This window comes from Octodon degus, unplaced genomic scaffold (assembly GCF_000260255.1).
Source record: "Octodon degus isolate 3935 unplaced genomic scaffold, OctDeg1.0 scaffold00183, whole genome shotgun sequence".
NCBI lineage: Eukaryota > Metazoa > Chordata > Mammalia > Rodentia > Octodontidae > Octodon > Octodon degus.
Window position 1 is genome coordinate 1,119,002 of NW_004524759.1, and position 20,201 is coordinate 1,139,202.

Here is a 20,201-nt window from a genome sequence, read left to right on the forward strand (position 1 = left end):
AACCAGGAAATAACAATTCAACAGTTGTAAAATAATGGAAAGAAAGCCAATATAAGATTGATAAGTGTCAACACAAAAGCAGGCGTGGTCAGGAATGACAAAAATATCATTTGCAGAAGTAGGAGCAGAAAATAATCCCAGCATGGGAAAAGAATCTGATGTACAGAGAAGTGAGGTATATAGAACTCCAACTATCCATAAACAAGATAAGTCTACACCCAGAGACAAAATTCATGATCCCAGAAATTCAACAAAAGAACAGAGTATTAAAGTCTGTTAGACAAAAGAAACAGATAACCAATGGAAGAAAACCCATAAGAATTACAGCAGATTTTTCAACACAAACCATCAAGTTTACAAGAGTTCGGGAGGCAGGGGATATAGCTCAGTGACATAAAAGCCTGCCTGGCAAATGCAAGGTCCTAAGTTTGGTCCCTGCTTTAAAAAAAAAAAAAAAAAAAAAGAAAGAAAGAAAAAGACAAAAAGCTTGCAGTGAAGTATTTCAGGTCCTGAAAGAAAACAACTTCCAAACTCCGTAAAACTATCTTTCAAATTTAATGGAGAAATAAGATATTTCCATAACAAAAAACAACTGAAAAAATTCATGACCACCAGAACAATCCTACAAAAATAAAAAAGTTCACAATTCCAAGAACAACAATAGAAAAGAATCACCAAGCAGAGCAAGCAATTAAACAGAGGGTAAAAGGAGAGAACCAATAGCAGGAAAATAACATGACAAAGACAAGCCAATACTTATAAGTAATAACCATTAATGTGAATGCCTCTATTCACTATTCAAAAGAAACAGACTGGAAGAGTGGATCAAGAAAGAAAATCCAACAATATATTGTATATAAGAAACACATTTAACTCAAAAGGAAATTCATAGACTGAAAGACAAAGGATGGGGAATACTATTAAAAGCCAAGAAAAAAAGTAGGGGTAACTATTCTGTTTGCAGACAATGTGAACTCCAAACCAAAAATGATCAAAAGAGATAAAAAGATCACTACCTACTTGTTAGGGGAAAACCACAAGAGGAAGAGGTAACAATCATAAATATATATGCACCCAATGTAGGAGCATCCAACTATATAAGACAAACTTCAACAGATGTGCAAAATCAAATAAGCAATAAAAAAATTGTAATGAGACTTTAACATCTTATTGCAAAGCAATAGATCGATTAGACAAAAATCAACAAAGGAGTAACAGAATTAAACCAAACTTGTGAATAAATGGACTTAGTAGACCTATATAGAGTGTTCTATCCAAACATCAGAATACACAATCCTCTCAGCTTCACATGGAACATTCTCCAAACTAGACCATATACTAGCCCATAGAACATGCTTAAGTAAATGCAAAGAAATTGAAATTACCTGATGCATATTATTGAACCATAGTGCAATGAAATTGGAAATTATTGACAAAAGAAACCTCAAAAATTGCATAAACACATGGAAATTAAACAACGCCATCCTGGACAAGCAATAAGAAGCAGATGAAATTAAAGAAGAAATTAAACAATATTTACATTCAAATGAAGATATATATACAACTTACCAGAACCTGTGGGACACAGTGAAAGCAGTCCTCAGAGAAAAAATTATTTCAGTGAATTCTCACATCAGGAAAATAGAATGAGCACAAATGAACAACCTTATTCTGTACCTCAAGCTTCTAGAAAAAGAAGAGCAAGTCAAGCCCAAAGTGCAAAGGGAGGAAATTATAAAGATCCGAGCAGAACTTAATGCAATGGAGACTAAGAAAACAACACAAAGAATTAATGAATCAAAGAGTTGGTTCTTTGAAAGAATAAATAACATTGATAAACCCCTAGCTAACCTTACCAAAAAAAAAAAAAAAAAAAAAAAGGAAAGCAACAGCTCAGTCTGTGTCCTTCTCCTCACCTCTTCCAGCTGCTCACATGGCTATTGGGATGAGGGCAAGAAACAGCGGCACCCTGGACATGCAGCTGTGTGTGGATCTGTTAATATCCTCAAGAATGAGCTGCAAGCTGAGGTTGCTGGTCCTCTGTGCCCCCGTGACTTCCTGAGGCCCCTGGTCCCCTCTGCACAGCCTACAGACGTTGCGACACAGGTTTCCTGGGAGCTTGTCTTCTCCCAAGAAAAGTCCACTACCACTTTCCTGGGAGATGTTTTTCTTAATGTTTTTGAGTAGGTCATGGTCGGTGACATTTTTATGCAGCTTTTTTGAGTCAGGGCCCCACACAAAGCATCTAATTTTCAGCTCTATCTTTCCTTTTAACCTAATGCAGCTGGTATCTGCTTTATCACAAGGATATGCGTAGCCATCTCCCACAAGGCTAGCCTTTCACTTTCTGCATTAGGGCTAGGGACACCTGTAAGAATAGGGAGGCTCAGTAGGGACTGGAGAGTGAGATGAGTGGGGAACCTGTGTGAAAGCTGGGGTGCCAGGTACATGGTTACTTTGTAATGAAATTGTGAGATGACCAGGGGTATGTGGCATGGTTTCTCTTATATGAGAAATCCAAATTATAAATAAAATCAAAATTGAAGATAGACAATAGAAGGCAGGAGAGAGATTTTTCTCAATTGGGAAAGTGGACCAAGAAGTGGAAAGAAGAGAGAAAGGGACTGAGAAAGCCATTGGGATGGATTATGCACACTTCCCAACCCCACTTGAGGAATATAAACACAGTGTACTGAAAATGTGGATGAATATAAATGAAAGAACATTTCTTTTTTGTTTGTCTGTGAGACAGGTCTTGCTTTGTGGTTCAGGCTGGGTTTGCATTCATGGCAAGCCTCCTGCTTCAGCCTCCTGAGGGGTGGGCTTATAGGCATGTGCTATCACATCTGGCTCAAATGTTTCTCTGGGTGGCTATGACTTGGTGATGAACATATTCATCATGAAACTGCCTGCAGGGGCCCTGTGTATGTTTCAGTACCCCCAACTGAGCTTAGGCAAGCATCAGCCCAGCTCGGTGGTCCTGCACTTGGGCACGCAGCCTCTCCTGTGCACTTTCTTGGCTTCTAAGCACTCGCCTCTCCTAGGGACACAGAGACACTCAGTGAGGTTGCTGCAAGGTGGGGTGGACAAGCCCGGGGAATTTTGAGCAGTGCTGACTGGATGAAAAGGATGCTCCTATCTCCTACAGGAATGAGGGATTTTAGAAATGTCACTGTATTCTGGGCACTCCAGAGAGCAGGGGACCTTCACTGCTGCTTGTCAGGGAGGCGTCACAGCATGGAGTGGCACCTTCACTGGAGGCTGCTGTCATCAAGGTTTCATGAACAGCTGCTTGGCAACATTCTCACCTCAATCCTGTAAGCAAGGTGCTGCTTTTGAATCTCCCTGGCCTTGAGACTGACTCCGGGACAGAGGAAATTTTTACTTGGATTTCATCTCTGCTTCCATCAGCTGCTTGCTTCCTGGGGTCCAAGGAAAGACCTGGAAAAGATGGATGAAGGCTTCTCCCAAGATTGGCCTTGAGAGATCTGGTGCAGCCCACACAGCCCCACGGCCAGAGCTAACTCCACCAGCCTCAGCCAGGACAGCCAAGCTCAGGTTCTGCTCTGTTAGGTTTCCGTGCTACACAGTGTAGTGCTTTACTTTTCCCATTACAAAACGTCCATTATGGCTATAGAAATGGCTGTGGTTGTCCTCATTGAAATAAGAAAAAAGTAAAGTCAAGTGGCTAATGTCCATTGAGCACTTGCCTAGTATAGGCACTTTCCTAGCTGGCTTGTAGGTATTGCTTAGTGGGAGCAGGTGTGGGGAGTCAAGTGTCCAGCCTGGGGCCAGAGAGGGCTGAATTGGGAGGTCTGATGCTAGAGGTGACAGGCTTTAGTCCTCCAACCCTCCACAGCTTATTTTCTTCCTCTAACTCTGAGTTTAATGCCTGATCACTGAGTGTATAAAACTGAGTTGTTACCAGTAATAGTAAACTTTTCTAGGTCAACGGTGCTTTGTTCCCACTGTTGCTTACTGTGTTATGATCTTCCAGCATGACAGAATATTCCTGTTCTGCAGGGGTGGCATTTTCAACCATCAGTATAGTTTGGGTATTTATTGCTTTTAGACTGTGGCACAGTTATCTCCTGTGAGTATAAAGCCAGACCATAACTTGCTGTAATGATTGAGCTGCATTTAAAGTGCTTATTCTCTTTTGACTGTCGTGTCGACATGGCATGCATGCAGAGAGTAACTGTGAACTGCAGGCTGTCTCTTCTCTGCTCAGCTGGAGCACACAGAGAACCAGGGCATCAAGAGGCTAGCAGTGTTCCTGGCCTGGCTCTCTGCCTTGTTGTCCTCAAGTCTTGACCTGTTCCCCTCGGGGCAAGAGGTCTCCATGGGATGAGGAGCCTGCCTATAGCTGTGTCTATTTAGCATGTGAAGCATGCGGCTTGCTCAGATGGGAGGCTGTCAGCCCTCCACCCAGGCCATGCCCAGGTCCCTGCACTGCTGCCACTGCAGACAGAGTTGTCTTCTGTGCATTCTGGGGTAATGCCACATTCACTACACATTCAGCTCTAGACATCATATGAGCAACTGCAGCATCTGGAGCCCTTCCCTCGGTATTGACAGTGAGCTCTCCTTGTGGTCTCTGGTGGGCACGAGTCCTTTTTTCACATTGTGTCTCTGCTGTGCCACTGTTGGGGACAGGCAAATTGGGCAGAAAGCAGCAGGTGGCATCAGGATGCCCAGGCCTTGGCCAGATAAGGGGGAGCTGAGGTCAGGAGCTGAGAAGGACCAAGAGGACAGTAGAGTCTAGGATGTAATGAGCGAGGTGGCAGCAAGGTGACGGATGCCCTTGTGACAGCTGTGTCCCTGCCTGTCTGGAGAATGCTTTTCCTCCTCACTTTCCTTTTAATGAACCCCCTGGATAGAAAGAGGCTCCAAGGCCCCTGCAGACACATATCTTGCTGCATGCTTGAGCTTCTTCCTAGTTTAATCAAGTCACAGTTTACCCAGTTTACCCTGAGCACCACATGGGCAGTGCATTTGCTTACAGACAGACTGTCCTGTGTGTCATTTGGTGGCTGTCACTTCAACCAGTGAATTTTTGTGTACAATAAATATGATAGAATTGGCATTTTTATATTTCCTAGTACCTTATAAAACTTATCAAAAATATCCAAAGTTTGGTCAACCCGTGTTTAATTTCACTGGTAAGTGGCTAAGCAAGCTTATTTCAGTATTACAGAATGATCTGGTTTGACTTGGAATCCTCTGAGCCCTTACAATTTTTTGGTATAAAAAGTCCTAGACAAAGATTTCTCCTGGCAACCCTTATTTGAGGCCCTTCTTGATAGTTCTAGTGGAACTATTACTTTCTTTTTCATAAATATTTCTCTTGCCTACCTTTGTGGTAGATTAACTAACAGTCAACTTATAACTCCCGAATGAACTGAATCAGCATGGTGCTGGGTGTGGAAGGCCCACTTAGACTGTTGCCAACAGCACAAAGGGAGAGCTGGAGAAGATGGTGTGCTGTTGGTTCTCCTGGAGAAGCTTGCCACCTTGGCTTTCCTGATTTGAGCTCAACTGTTCTCATCATCAGAAGGGCTTGTATCTTTGTTGTCACTGAGGATGGCAGTGGTTCTCTTTGGGGGAGTTCTGCCTCTTACCTTGAGCATCACTTTCTGGCTCCAGTGCACATCCCTCAGCTTGGTGGCACAGATCTTTCATCCCACTGGTACAGACTTTCTAGCTTCCATCACTGAACTTTGGGATTTCCCAGTGCAGATCCTTGATACAGACTTGCATAAGACATTATCATGGGTTCTAGGCCTCCAGCTGGACTCACGCACGACACTGCCCTGGGGTCTCTAGTGCGTGGACAGATCTCCTGTGCTCTTCTGCATTTGACTGGGTACATATTGTAAAATAATCCTATAAATTATGCATCCTGTATTAAATCTTTTCCCTTGTAAGCCCTGACTAAATAACCTCTTTTGTCCTCAGCATCAGTTTTCCACTTCATGAGACACTGACCTAGATTTTGTTGTTGCACCACAGTTTCTCCTTTTGAGGGGGCATTTAGGTTATCTAACCTTCTGGCCATTAGGAAAGAAGTACCCATAAGTGCTCTCAACTATTTTTTTTGATGGATACAAGTATCATTTCTTTTGTATTCATACTCAGGGTTGGAGTTGCTGAGTTACAGCTAATGTATGTGTTTACCTGTAGTTTTGTTCAGCCAGATATTTGCCCAGTTTCTATGAAAGGCCTAAATAGCTCTACACCCTTGCTAGCTATTGGAGTTTTCCAGCTTTCAAGCTCTGCTGTGAGTGTAGAGCTTCATCTGAGTGTGAAGCTTGTGTGTCTGGTGAGTGGTGCTTGGGATTGTGGGTGGGTACCACAAGCATTACACCTAGGATCCTGAGAAGGGACACTCTGGGTGCTGCAGGGTGAACTTCCTGGTGTGGGCACACTCTGACTGGAACCTAAGGTAGATTAATATGGTAGATTAATAGAGCCCAAGTCACACACAGATGGCTTTCAGACACTGAGCAGAGCCAGAGCTCTGACTGTTGACTGTCACCCTTGGCTTCCTGGTACTACGGTGTCTGGGGGCCAGTGATGGACACATGTGTCACTATCACACTGGCCACGAATGGCTTATCCTGTTTTGCAGGGCTGCTAAGCTCCAAGTGACCTGAGGGAGGCAGGGACTACCCTCTGTCTGTGTCTCTCCTGACATTTGGCAGTGTCAGTCACACAAGAGATAGCCTGGCAATGGACATGTCATCTATGTTTATGCATTTTTGTGAAGCACTGACCATTTTCTCTTAGGGTCATCTCAGTTCTCATCTACTTTATGATCCGAGGAAGCCTGCAGTACACATTTGTAATGAGCGCTTTATCTCACCTCAGTCCTGACAGCAGGGCACAGTACTTGCTTAGTATGTGGGAGGCCTGGACTCCCCACAGCCTAGTAAGGAAAGTAGAGATTATTTTGCATGCATAAATCCTCCAAGATGAAACCTACTCATCTGCATAACAATGTGTAAAACCAAGGGGAAACACAAGTCCAACCGGACCCAGTGTCATGAAAAGATGAGGACTGGAAATACTAAAACTGCTTGCTTCCCAAACTGCTTGCTTCCTGTGGGGACCTGCCCTTTCAAAGGCTGTCCCTGTTGTTAGCTGTCATTTTGTCCCTGGTCATGGAGCTGATCTTTTTGATTAGAGCCTACCTGAGGGATGCTGTATCCATGGAGATGAGATGTCCTACTTTAACTTTCCACAGAAGCCAGCACTTCTGTGGCTGTGCAGTGTAGTGGAATTTCAGGTCAGCCAAGCATTTGAACTTTTGGATCAGGCCTTAAATAGATAACGACTTTCTCTTTATGGTGCCTTTTAAGTCAGGAGTGGTGGCTGATGGTACAGACGGTCCCCAGCCAGTGAACATGAGGTCCAGGCAAACCAGGGAGGCTGGTTCCATGCATGGATATTATTATGGGTTGTGGCTAGTTGTCCCCCAAAGCCTCATGGGGTTATTTTCAGAGGTGGCTGGATCTAGACTTCCTGATCCTGGGATTAAAGATGTGTGGTTACTACAATGGCCCTGATTGGTTTGGTACCATTCTCATCCTGGTAGCCTGGATAAGACAACAAGGGGCAGAAATCAATGTTAAAGTCCCTTAGCTGTTTTTGCTAGCTTTTGTGCATCATGAACTATTTCTCCTCTGCAAAGTCACTGTGCTCTGGAGCCAGCCAATTATGGGCTGAAACCTCTACAAACTGTGAGCTAACTAAACCAACCTCTCTTTGGGTGTTGAGTATTCTGTCTCAGCAATGAGAAAAATAACCAAGAGAGATGAACAACAACTCTGTCAAGCCAAAAGTCTCACTGGCCAATCTTAGCGACCATTAAGAAGTGTGATGAAAATAAAAAAAAGGAAGTGTGGTGAAGAAAAACTGTATTACCAAAGGTGAGTATGAACCTTACAGAAAATCCAAGTGGTATTTGGACTGATGTTTTCAAATAAGGTCAGCCCCGAACCTAGCTAGAGTGGGTACAGGCCTGGGTTTGAACTTAGGAGCCACAGAGAAGGCACAAGTCTGAAAACCCAACCTGCTGGTGTCTTTCTCATACATGCTTCAGAGGCCTTATGTGTGAGTATCCACAAGGCCTTGTGCTGGGGAGAGGCTGCCGTTCAGTTGCTTGTGGATAAAGCTTGTTTGTAGCTCTGTTTGCTTGGCTAAAGAGTGCTGCAGCTTTCTTGAACTAACATTTAACTGTAAGAAGGCGTCACATAACAATCTGCATTGCTCATTACCTTTAACCAACAGGACTGTGGGAAAACTAAAACTCTCTTAAGACGAGTTGGGAAGAGATTGTCTTAGTGAAAAAAGCCAAATTCCCTCTTGTGTGTCACAGCCCCCTCCCCCCACAGTGACTTCAGATGCTGTCTCAATGGCCTCGGTAGCCATGACAACTCACAGGCCCATGGCAGTGTCAGCTTTGTCTCTGAGATCAGTGAAAACACCCAGGCTTCTCTGTGGCTCTTTCTTTTGTAGTCCCTGCCCCATTTCCTTTTGGAATATGGATGGGAAATAAACACCAAAGAAAACAAACAGGATATGCATTTCCATGCCTGTTCCCTCAAGTATTCACTCAATAACCCCTACTGTTTGTGTCTCTAACATATGTGTGTGCATGTTTGTACTTGTGACCCAGAGCCCATGCTCAGTGGAAGCTGTCTGGGATGCTGTCTGAGCTATAGAGTTGGGCCTTACCAGGGTCAGGCTGGACTGATGCCCAGAGCCAGGCTGAGACCTGAGACCACTCTTTCAGTACGACCAGTGGTAGAAATTCCTAGCAGCCCTTTCCAGCCTCTCTAGATATGAGGCCCTGCTGGCCAGAATGTCTCTAGCCCTGCGTGTGGTTACTAAGAAGCATAGTGGAGGGATATGCAGGGCTGAGTCCTGGATGTGACCTAGAGGGACCTTTTGTGCTGTGAGATAGCACCGTCTTCCCTGCTGCAGAACTAGTTTACTAACCTCTTTTCATCTCCTGTTTGTGTACACCTCTCAGTTGTAACTGACCTCTGAAATGCCTTGTGTACTTCACAAGTATTTAGTCCACATTCTGCTACTTCAACAAAGTACCCTAGATGGGACACTAATGAAGAAGAGTATCAGTTTGGAACCTGGGAGCCCAGAGTGCCGAGCTGCACCTGGGGCCTTTTGCCTCCAGTGACACAGAGGGCATGGTCTGAACCTCCACCTATCTCTGCAGAGCAGTTAGTGTCACCCAGGACTGCCCCTATCACCTTTTTGGTCCTCATCACCTTCCCAGAGCCCCACACCAAGGACAAGAGCACAGGACTTTTGGGCTTCAGTTTCTTCAGTGAACTTTGAGCTACATGCAGCCCACAGCAGAGACACAGCTGAGAAAGCAGCCATGCTGGGCCTGTGCACTGGTCAGGCCTGGGGCTGGAGAACAAGAGCACCAGGGGCCCTCCCTGTGAGTGTCTCTTTGCAGACAAGATCTCAGAAGTGCAGCTGCATGGTGGTGCTCTGGCCTGCTAGAGCTTCCCCGGCTGGATACAAACAGCTTGGTTCCTGCTAGGGACTGTTGGGGTGATGGAGGGAAGTGGGTGATGGGGACCCTAGCCCTTTCTCCTCTCAGCTTGCGGATGCTATGAGCTGAGCAGATACTCTTCGATATTTGGACCCCTTGCCTGGCCACAGAAGCCTTGGAGCTTCAAGGCCGAGGACTGAGCCAGAGCCAGTAGAACTCTCCCCCATTAGGTTTTTTTTTCCTGCAGGTGCTTTACCACAGCACAAGCAAGCTGAGGGCACAGTGGCCTACTGGGTGTCACCTTGGGAGGACACAGTTCCCTGTGAGGTTGGCACAGATCACACTATAGGATGCGAGACCACCCCTCCTTCCCAGTCGTCCCACTACTGACTCTGGTTAGGCTTGGCTTTGGTGGGGACCCAGTAGTCTGAAGCTTCTGGGAACTGTGCTGCTCGATGACCCTTCCTGGGCCTCTTTTCTCTCCTCCCAGCAGACTCGCAACAGGGTCACCCAGGGCTCCCAACCCTCCATCCCCCAAGGCATGAGCTGCAGCATGAACCTCTCTTGCCAGTCCTCTGGGTGCCTGCTTGTTCCAGGCCTGAGCAGACACCTGTGAATGCTTCAACCTTGCTGGTGAGTGTGGAGGGATTCCTGGAGCACCACACTGAAGGGCAATGTGCACAGACATCAGAGAGGGCTGCCTGTCATCACCATGGTGCTGTCTGGACCACACAGGGATCTGAATGGAATCAAACAGGACACTGCTGCTGTTTAATAGGCTGGGATGAAAGCCACAGCAGGCCCAGCAGAAGCTCCCAGAGAACCAAACAACATTAAACCAGTTGGAAAGTTTAGGGAAAGTTTTCAGGACAGATCTTTGTGTTGAAATCTGGACATCTCAAGGGAGTAAGGGTTAGCCCCTTCATTGTTAGAGAAGTGATCACAGAGGGCAATATTTGGGAACCTTATTTACTGGGTGGATCTCGAGACATCTCAGGAATCCTAAATCATCTCAAGATTTATTTATTTATTTATTTTTAAATTTATTTATTTATTTATTTATTTTACGTGTGTGTGTGTGTGTGTGTGTGTGTGTGTGTGTGTGGCCAGTTCAGTCCACCAGGGGGTGGGGCTGGCTGGCATGTGGTGCTGGGGGATTGAACCGCGGTCCCTCTGCTTTGCTAAGCTTGTTTTAAGTAGGTGCTTTAGACCACTGAGCCATCTCACCAGCCCCATCATCTCAAGATTTAAAAGCAGGAGATACAGCGAATTAGTGGCTATGACCCTCCACTAACTGTGACCTTGTAGGCAGCAGCTGAGTAGCACCTCATGACCTTTGCAAGTGCCAACAGCCAAGGGAGAGGTCCTAGGGCCCAGCTTGGCACAGTGACGAGAAGGCACAGGGAAGAAGGCAGGGGGGACAGCAAGGTCTGCTCACCTCCACAGCCCTAGGCAGACTGGAGAGAGGCCTGTCCTGGTGGAGGAAGGAGAGGGCATCCAGCCAGTCCTCAGCCTTTGTGCTGGGCTCACTGGGAGCTCTAACTCCTGGACCCGTACGCACAGCCTGACAGCACCGAGAGCCATGTCAGACAGGAGGTCCCTCCACCTTCTCTCAGAGATAGAAAGCAAGAGACGTCTGGTCTTCTCAAAAGATAAACAAATTGGCAGAATCTTAGTTAAGATTCTAAGAGAAATGAGACTACAATGAAAGCAGAGTTTAAAAGGCAGGTAACTGATATCAGAGAAATACAAAAACTAAGGAGTATTATTAACAACTATGTACCAGTAAATTTCAAAACCTAGAAGAAATGAACAAATTCCTGGAGACACACCTCACCTAGATTAAATCATGAAGTAATAAAAAATATCAACAGACTGATAACAAAGAGATGGAATCAGTAATGAAGTTTCCTGTCAAAAACTTGGCCCTCACAGTTTCACTGGTGATTCCTACAAATGTGTAAAGAACTAATCCTAGATTTTCTTAAATTATTCCAAAAAAACTGAACAGGAGAAAGTTTTCTTGAACATATTCTACTAATTAAAGAAGACATATGCATGTGAATGCACATGCGCGTACACACACACACACACACACACACACACACACACACACACGTGGCTGGGGGAATCCCAGGCTGAAATGTCCAGGCTGCCAGTTGTAGTGTGGATCGTCATGCCCCTCACAGACAAGTTCATATGCTGAGGGCCTTGTCCCTGTGCACGGTGCTCCTGGAGGTAGCAAAAGTTTAGGAATTGGAGCCTGGCTGGAGGAAAGAGAGAATGGGGATGTGCTCCCAGAGGGTATGTGGGTTCCAGCCTTTCCATTTTTGTTTTTTTTTTTTTGTTTCCTAGCCACCGTGCAGCAAGCACCTCGCTCTATGTGTTGCCTGCTATGGTTCTTGCTTCATGCAGGCCCAAAGCAATGGGGTCAAGGGGCCACCATCTCAAATCTCAGAAACTCTGAGCCCAGACAAATCCTCTCTCCTGTCTACTTGTTTATGTCTGATATTTTGATACAGAAAGCTAACATGACTACTCAAAATAATCCACAGAAATTCTGTCATAGAGACAAAAACTTAACATACTTTCTTTGTCCCTGAATCACAATACTCAGAGCCACAGGTTAAAGGAGGAGAGATTTGTTTTGACCCATATCTTAGGAGGCGCAGTCCTTGAGGGCTGGCAGCATGTGCAAGGGCCTGGCATGGGGGAGCCTCTCCCATCATGTTAGCTGGGAAGCAGGGAGAAGCCAGGACACAAGAGGGAGAGCTGCTTTCCAGGACACACCCCAAGACCTGCCCCCTCCAACCAATCTTACCTAACTCCACATTTAGTTATTCTAACCCCAAAATTTGGTCACCTCCCTCAAGCCCTGCTCTCAGCACATGGGGCTTTGTGGAACACACGGATACAACACTACCCAAAATAATCTACATATTCAATGCAATTTCTGGTAAGATCCCAGGGATGTTCTTCATAGAATGAGGTAAACTAGCCCTAACATTTGTGGGGGCCCATAAAAAACCCTAATAGGCAAAGTCATCTTGAACAAAAGAACCAAGCAGATAGCTTCACACATGATCAGACTTAAAAATTCCTGTCCAGACAGCTTAATGGTGTCATCAAAAGATGCATAGGCTGATAGAAGAGGAAAAAAAAAACAAAAAAACTAGAAGTAAACCTATATGCATTTGAAGTGAACAGAATTCTAGCAGAGGAGAAAATGCTCATGGCAAGTGGAGAAAGGACAGTCATTTCAGTAAGTGGTGCTGGGAAGACCAGATGTCCTCATGCGGAAGAATGACCCTCAACCTTGTCTCTCCTCAGCTAAACAGCCTTAAATGGGTCAAAGACTTAGAGATAATGCAGGAAACAATAAAACCATTGGACAAAAACCTAGGAGAAATGCTTCCGGACTATGGAGCAGGCAAAGATCATTTTGGATAAGATCTAAAAGTTCAGGAGGGGCTGGGGAGATAGCTCAGTAACATTAGAACTTGCCTGGCAAGTGCAAGGTCTGGAATTCGATTCCTGGCACTGCCAAAGGGAAAAAAAAGTTCAGGAAACAAAACCAAACAGACAAATGGGCTTACATCATTAACCCCAAAAGCTGCACAGTTAAAATCATCAGAGTGAAAAGACAGCCACAAAATGGGAGGAAATATTTGCAAATGATACATATGGTAAAAGGTTAATATGAAAGTTAACATGTAAATTTCAAATTTCAACAGCAAAACCCCAAATAACTTAATTAAAAAATAGGCAGTATACCTAGATAGACATTTCTTGAAACAAAACCAACAGGTGCAAAAAAATGCTCAGCACTAATCATCAGAGATATGTAAATCAAAATCACAGTGAGACTGCCTCACTCTAGAAAGAATGGCTACGATCAAAGAGGAAGAAGATAGCAAGTATTGGTGAAGATGTGGTAAGGAGAGGGATGCACATGGCTGGGAGCATGTCAGCATGCTATGGGAGCAGGGCATGCGTTTCATACAAAAGTCAAAGCAGAACTGCCTGGGAGTGGCCCTGCGGTCTGGCCCTGGGTGCCACTGCAAAGGGAAAGGAATAAATGTGTTGAGGAGATGTCACACATGCTCAGTGCAGCCCTGCTCACGAGAGCCAAGAAGTGGAGGCAGCAGAGTGTCTGCCAGCTGTGAATGGAGAAAGAAACTGCAGTCCACACTCACCATGAAACATGCAGACAGAAGAAAGCAAATCCCGGTCTGTGGGTCTGAGACAGTGGGGAAAGCACTGGAGATAGTTGTCATGTGCAATGAGCCAGGTGGAAGTGGAGGAGGAGGGCATGAGCTCTCTACCTGTGGTGTAGAGAGTGAGAGAAGAGCAGGGCTCCAGGGAGGTTGGCAGAGCGACAGCTAGAAGGGATCAGGGAGCCCTGGGGCTGCTGAGCAGCAGATGACTGTGATGGAGAGCACTGCAGGTAGTACATACCAAACTAGGTTTCCAGTGTTTCTGCAGTGAAGCAAGCAGGGATAAGCATTGTGGAGCAGGCAGGTCGGGCCTGGTGTATCACTGCAGCAGGCCTGGGCCTCCCATTCCTGAAACTCCAGGTTTACCCATAGCCATCCAGGTGTGCGAAGTTTACTCATAGCTGTCCAGAAGTGCAGGACTCCACAGCACAAGGAGTGAGGTCTCGCCAGGGAAGGCAGCAGGTAGGAGGAACTGTGGCATGTGTCACCAACTCCTCTTGACTCCTCTTGGGCCCCGTGCTTAGAAAATTAGAAAATGGTGGCCTCAGCCAGCCCAGTGGGCAGTCTTGGTCGTCCAACATCAACACTTGCCCCTGCACCTGTGCCAGGCTCACATGAAGCCACCTTCAGGGTTCTGGATGGCAGTGTGAGCCCCTGTTGCCATGGGGACCTGTTGGGAACAGCAAGAAGCTAGGAAATGGATCAGATGTGTGTAGGTGGGACTGGGCTTCAGTGCTGAAAGCGAACAAGCCACCTCACTCCTAAGATAAACATCCTGTTTGGTTAAGGTCAGTTAGTAGTCACAAGGCAACCTTGTGTCACGTTACAAACTTCACAAAAGTATAAGTAAAGGAGCTTTTGTTGTTACCTTAGTCTTGCCCATCAGGCAGACCAGCGACCACCTAGCCCAGCTTTTGTCTTCTCGTCTGTCTTTTCTCATTCCTGCCTTTTCTCCCTGGGTATCCCTATAGGGACCCAGGAGTTTGAGGTGCCATTCACACAGCTGGTGGAGCCCACTCCTCAGTTGACCTCAGAACTCAGGGACCAAACCCAGCAACTAAGAGCAAACAAACCTTCTGAGTTTTGTTACACAATATAACAGGTATCAAAATGAGAGAGGCCAACAGGGACACCTAGTCTGTCACTCATGAAAAGCAAGGCTGTTTTCCTCTGAGCCAATCAGGGCCTGATGTTGTTGCTTAAAAACAAACAGAAGCCAAACAACAATAGAACAGCAAGCTTTGAGTCTTCACAGTGTAGGAAGCAAGATGAGTCAAAGCCTTCACTGTGTCTCCACCTCCTCAGCGCCCTAGGTGGGTCCTGCTGCCTGCTCAGGCCTCCATTGCTCAAGGAGGGTCTGTCTGAGAGCTTCTCCGTTGTCAAGGAGGGTGGGTTGGCCCTGGGTCATAGAACCCACCTCAGCTCCTCCAAGGCAAAAGACATCAAGACAAAGGATTTACAAGGACAGTGAGCTACCAGTCCTGTCACTGCTCTAAACTGCAGCAACCTTGGGTGCTGGCAGTGCTGTTCAATGCGCAGGTGTCCCATGCCTGGAGCCCTCGGAGGAAGGACCATGCAGAGCTGCTTGCAAAGTCAGGCCCGGCCAGCAGCGTGGTTAAATGCTTCCACCCTATGCAGTCACCCGGCCCTCTCCACCCACACACCAGTCCCCAGGCCCAGAACCTGGCAGTCTGGTGGCAGGGCCTTGGCACCAGTACATTGGGAACCTGTCCAGCAGTACGGAGCCATTTGTCTCCCCTTGGGGACCTCCATGAACCGGCCAGTAACAAAAACTTCGTAGAGCAAACATGCATGTTTCTAAGTATTTTGTGTGAATTAAAAATTAATTAAAAAATTTAAAGCCAAATTAAAATAATTATGTGTTCATTTTATCTTAATTTTAAACTAACTAGCATGAGCGTGTTTGACAGACCTCAGTCCTCTCTGTTTCTTTGCTGGTTTCTCTGTCAGGTTTTTAGTTAATTGTGCAGCCATCACTTGGCACCATCAGAAGCCACAGCCACCAGGGGAAAGTGGTGGTAGACTGACTCGCACAGGAAGGCTCCAGTCAGGGGAAGGCAGTGGAGGTGGCGCCCATCAGCGCAGAGGCGGGTGCAGGGCGGGCTTTGGGGTCCGGTGGCCACGCTGACACCCTCCCCCCCCCCACTGGATGGTCTCCCTGAGAAGCCCAGCATATGCACTGGCCACTTCCATTCCCGAGAACAGTCCTGATTTTCACATGAAATGACTGCCGTGAGTTTCAATTTTACTGGGCTTTAAGATAGAATTCAGGTTCGGTTTTGAGTGGAATCCTGGATCAAAGCTTGCTCAGTTGGGCTCAGCAGTGTAGGCCTCTGCGTGAGCTTCCCCTCTGCTCTCTGCGTCGCCTGTGCGCGGCCCGCACGTGCGGAGGGCGCCCCCGAGCGGTGGGCGGGAGCAGTGCGGCACAGACTGCGGACCAAGCTGCTGCGAGGTTCCAGAGGGCAGGCTCTGCGTTTGTGCTGGAGGTATTGTCGCACAGGTGAGAAGCCTTCGTCTTAGTGGTTTAGACTCCAAGTCTTTGGAGCACCAGTCTCCAACTGTGTTAGCTAAGCAGAGGTTGATTTGTTTGTTCATTCCTATTTTCCAAGTGCTGGTGTCCCGTGCATCTGAGTGGGGCCAGTTGGCCGGGCAGTACTTGGGAGGAACCCAGGCCAAGGAGCCCCCCATGGGTGACACGCCCCCTGCCTGCTACTGCAGGGGCTCCTGCCCACTGGGGGCCCCACACTTGCGGCTTCCATCTGCTGTCCTGAAGTGCACTGTAGGGCGGGGTCTCTGGTGCCCGAGGACAGCAACCCACAGAAACCAGAGAGCTGCGAGTGCCCTGGAGCATGGGCAGTGTCAGGAGGCAGATGGCCTCAGTTCTGGCAATCTGATCTGAGGAAGGCTGGGGTCCCCTTGTTCCCTCCTTCCTTCTCTTTCTCCTCTTCCGCTTTCTCCCCTCCTTCCTTCTGTCCTCTTTCTCTCCTTCTGCCACAGGACCTTGCTGTGTATGTAAGGAGTAGGCTGGCCTTGAGCTCACTGTGCAGCCTAGAGTGGTCTTGAGATTGCAATCCTCCGGCTTCAGCCTCCTGGGTAATGATTATAGGTGTGTGCCACTACGCCTGGTGAGAAGCTTGTCTTGGGCTGTTTACAATTTTCTTTAAAATATAACTCAGACACTAGAATTTATTTGTAAGAACATAGTTCAACCTGGAATACAGTTATAGGATGACATCAACGTCTTATGCTTTAGCCAGACGTTATTTTACCTGAGGAATTAATTTTGGCTGAAGAACTGCAGTGTTTAGGATTTTGTGTTTATTTCTCTGTGTGGTTTTAAGAATAGTACACAGGCTATGTTCAGATCCTGGGTTTTGGTGCATTTTACAAAAACTTAGGTGTCAACTATTAGGCAGCCTCCTCTCCTCTCTTATCTTTTGCTGCCATCATGTGGACGTTTTATTCTCTGATTAGACTAGGTCTGCAAAGCCAGGTTTCTATTTCAAGCACAGATCACAAGGCAGTTTATCAGTTCTTGGTGAGCACAGCAATGATACAGCATACCCACTTTGTAACATCTCACTTTGTCACAATGTTTCCCTACAGGCTGAAGTCCAGTTCCCACGGAATTGTAACTCAGATGTCTCACGCTTTGAAAGCACCTCCCCAGTCTCTCCCTTCTTCCTGCCCCTCAGTTGGTTCTGGCTGCTGTGGCTGACTCCCTCTGTCAGCTACTTTCCTCTGGTGTCTGGGCCTGGACGGCCCTTACTGATCACCCTCTTCTCATCTTCTAGACCACTTCCAAGTTCCCTGTTTCACTGGAGAAATATAGGGCTGAGCAGGGCACTGGGGCACTGCCTGTCACCCCCAGCTGTGGCCACCCCTGCTCAGCTTCTTTGGAAAAAAATGATGTGTGAAGTCCTGAGGGTGGTGTGTTCTTTGTTTTCCCATCACTGGGACAAAACATTCAGCACGTTCAAGTTGGGGAGAAAAGGTTTAATTGGCTCATGGTACTGGGGATCCAGCTCATGATCAGCAGCTCCCAGATAGCAGCATCATGACGGGATAGTGCGGTGGACCCATCTGTTCAGGTCAGGGTGTCTGGGACGCAGGCCAGGGGTGAGCTCAAGAGAGGAGAAAGTGAGGGAACCATCCACAGTCCCCGGGGTTACCCTCTGTGGCCACCCAGGAGTAGAGCAGCCGCTTTGCTACTCTCCTAGGGATTTCTTATCTGGTGACCCTGACACATCAGGATCAGTGGTCACTGAAGCTAAGCACAGAATTTATCTTGATGTACATCTCTCGTTTGTTTTGTTTTGTGAGAAATACCACTGTTTAATTTCCTACCAGCTGGCTCAGACACAGAACAAGCCAGGCTGGCCGTGTCACTGTCATAAACATGGTGAGTGTCACTGGTGAGGACCATTTGGGCTCTGTGGTATCCACATGCCATTCTGCGCCTCTGAGATGCTTTGGTTGCTCTTCTCTGACATGGTAGAGACAACGTGGTCTCACTACCTGGTCTTGATTTTCCAGGGACCTCTGATGGTATTTCAGAATGATGGATTCTTGTTTGGAGAAAATTTAGCTGTATTTTCCCCCAAATTTTTATGATGCTGCTTTAACTACTTTTCTATAAACTTTGTCTTCATCAAACATTTGTCTTATTCCTGATCCAGGCTATTTTGTTATGATAGGGGATCTGTTCATGTGTAGTAAAAGCCGAAGCAGCCTTTATTTCTGTGATACATGATTTTAATTGTTCGATAATAAGAACAGATATCATGTCATGACTACTGCATGCCAGCAGTAGTCCAGGGTCTTCCTGTGCTCATCTTGTAATTTCCACAAATTTGAGGGTTCAGACTCTCACTGTCCCCAGAGATAATGGTACACACTTCTTAAAGAGTAGGTATGAAAAGGTGATCAATTTGCTCAAAGCCAGTTAGAACCAGAATATACATTATAAATATCGCCTTGCTTTTGAGCTTCTGCATTCCAAATCACAGCTATTAAGGACCATGGGTTTTTTTTAGATGGGTTTACAGGACTGGGCAGGATAGCCCAGAAGGCCATCTGTGTGCTGATGAGCCAGGCACTGCTCATTCTGAGAAGCCAGAAGCTCCAGAGACAAAATGGACTGAGGATGCAGCTCCAGTCCAAAGCTGATGGTGTCTACGCTCCCTGGAGAGTCCCTGATGCACACCAGTGTAGAAGGCTGAAGAAGGATGCACAAGATGAGCAGCTGTAGAAGACCTGCCCAAGCAGAACCGAGCTCACAAGTGCTGGCTGGCTTCCTCCTTCTTCTCCTTTCTGTCTCAGTCTATTGGATGACATGGCCCTCTGTGACACCAAGTCTTCTCCTCTGTTCGCTGGGTGACATGCCAATCATCCCTGGAACCACCCAGACACACCCAGTGGTGCCATGAGAGTCCAGTGTGGTGACAGCATGGGACACTTATGGTGCTGACAGTTGGAGAGCACAGGCATTGCCTATTTATCCTATGAGTGACCTTGGAGATTTCTGGAAGTGTGTGCATTCCACTTCAGGACTATCACAGTGAGCAAGACATAAATTTCTGTCTTCTTGGAGTTTATATTTTTTTGTGTGTGCATGCATGTGTCTATGTGTAATATCAGAAAATGGGTAAGTAACAATTTCCATTGGCAAAGAATGAGGCATGAAAGGAAGAGGCAGCACTGTGCCAGGTGGTAGTGTCTGGTGGGTAGATCAAAAGGACAAATTGGGCCAGTGAGATAGCTCAGCAGACTAAGCACCTGCTTGGGCAAATGCAGAGACTGGGTTTCAGTCCCAGGCACCACATGCTGTGTCAGCTCTGCCTCTGGGTGCCCTGAGCTGGCCTCTGAGAGCTGGCATGTTAGTGCACACCTGTAATTTCAGTGCTGGGGGGACTGGAAACAGGAGGATCACTAAGAGTCTGAGCTGCATAAGGAGAGAAGAGGAGAGGCGAGGAAAGACTCTCTGTAATTCAGGCTGGTCTTAAGTTCACTATGTAGCCCAGGCTGGTCTTGAACTTGTAGTGATCCTTCTGCCTCAGCTTCCCCAGTTCTGGGATTGCAGGCATGAGCCACAATACCCAGTTTATGTATTTATTATCCTTCAACAGAAGGTCGGGTATGTGTCAGCACTCTTTGCTGCACTCCTACTGTGAGGCCTGCCACATGACACCATGGGGTGCAGAACATACTCCTTTGCCTTATTTTTTTTTTAAATGGATGACTGTTTCAATTTAAAGGAGTAAACAGAAAAATTATGCTTATTTAGACGTGGGCATTTGGCCTCGACTTTTCTGTCTTAATGAGCAAAGTCAGCCAATGTGAAAATTTGAGCAGTCAAGCAAAAATGAGTATTCTAGAGAACTTGCCACAACAGCCTTGACAGCTTTTCCATAAGGTCTATTCCTGAGGATGTTGGC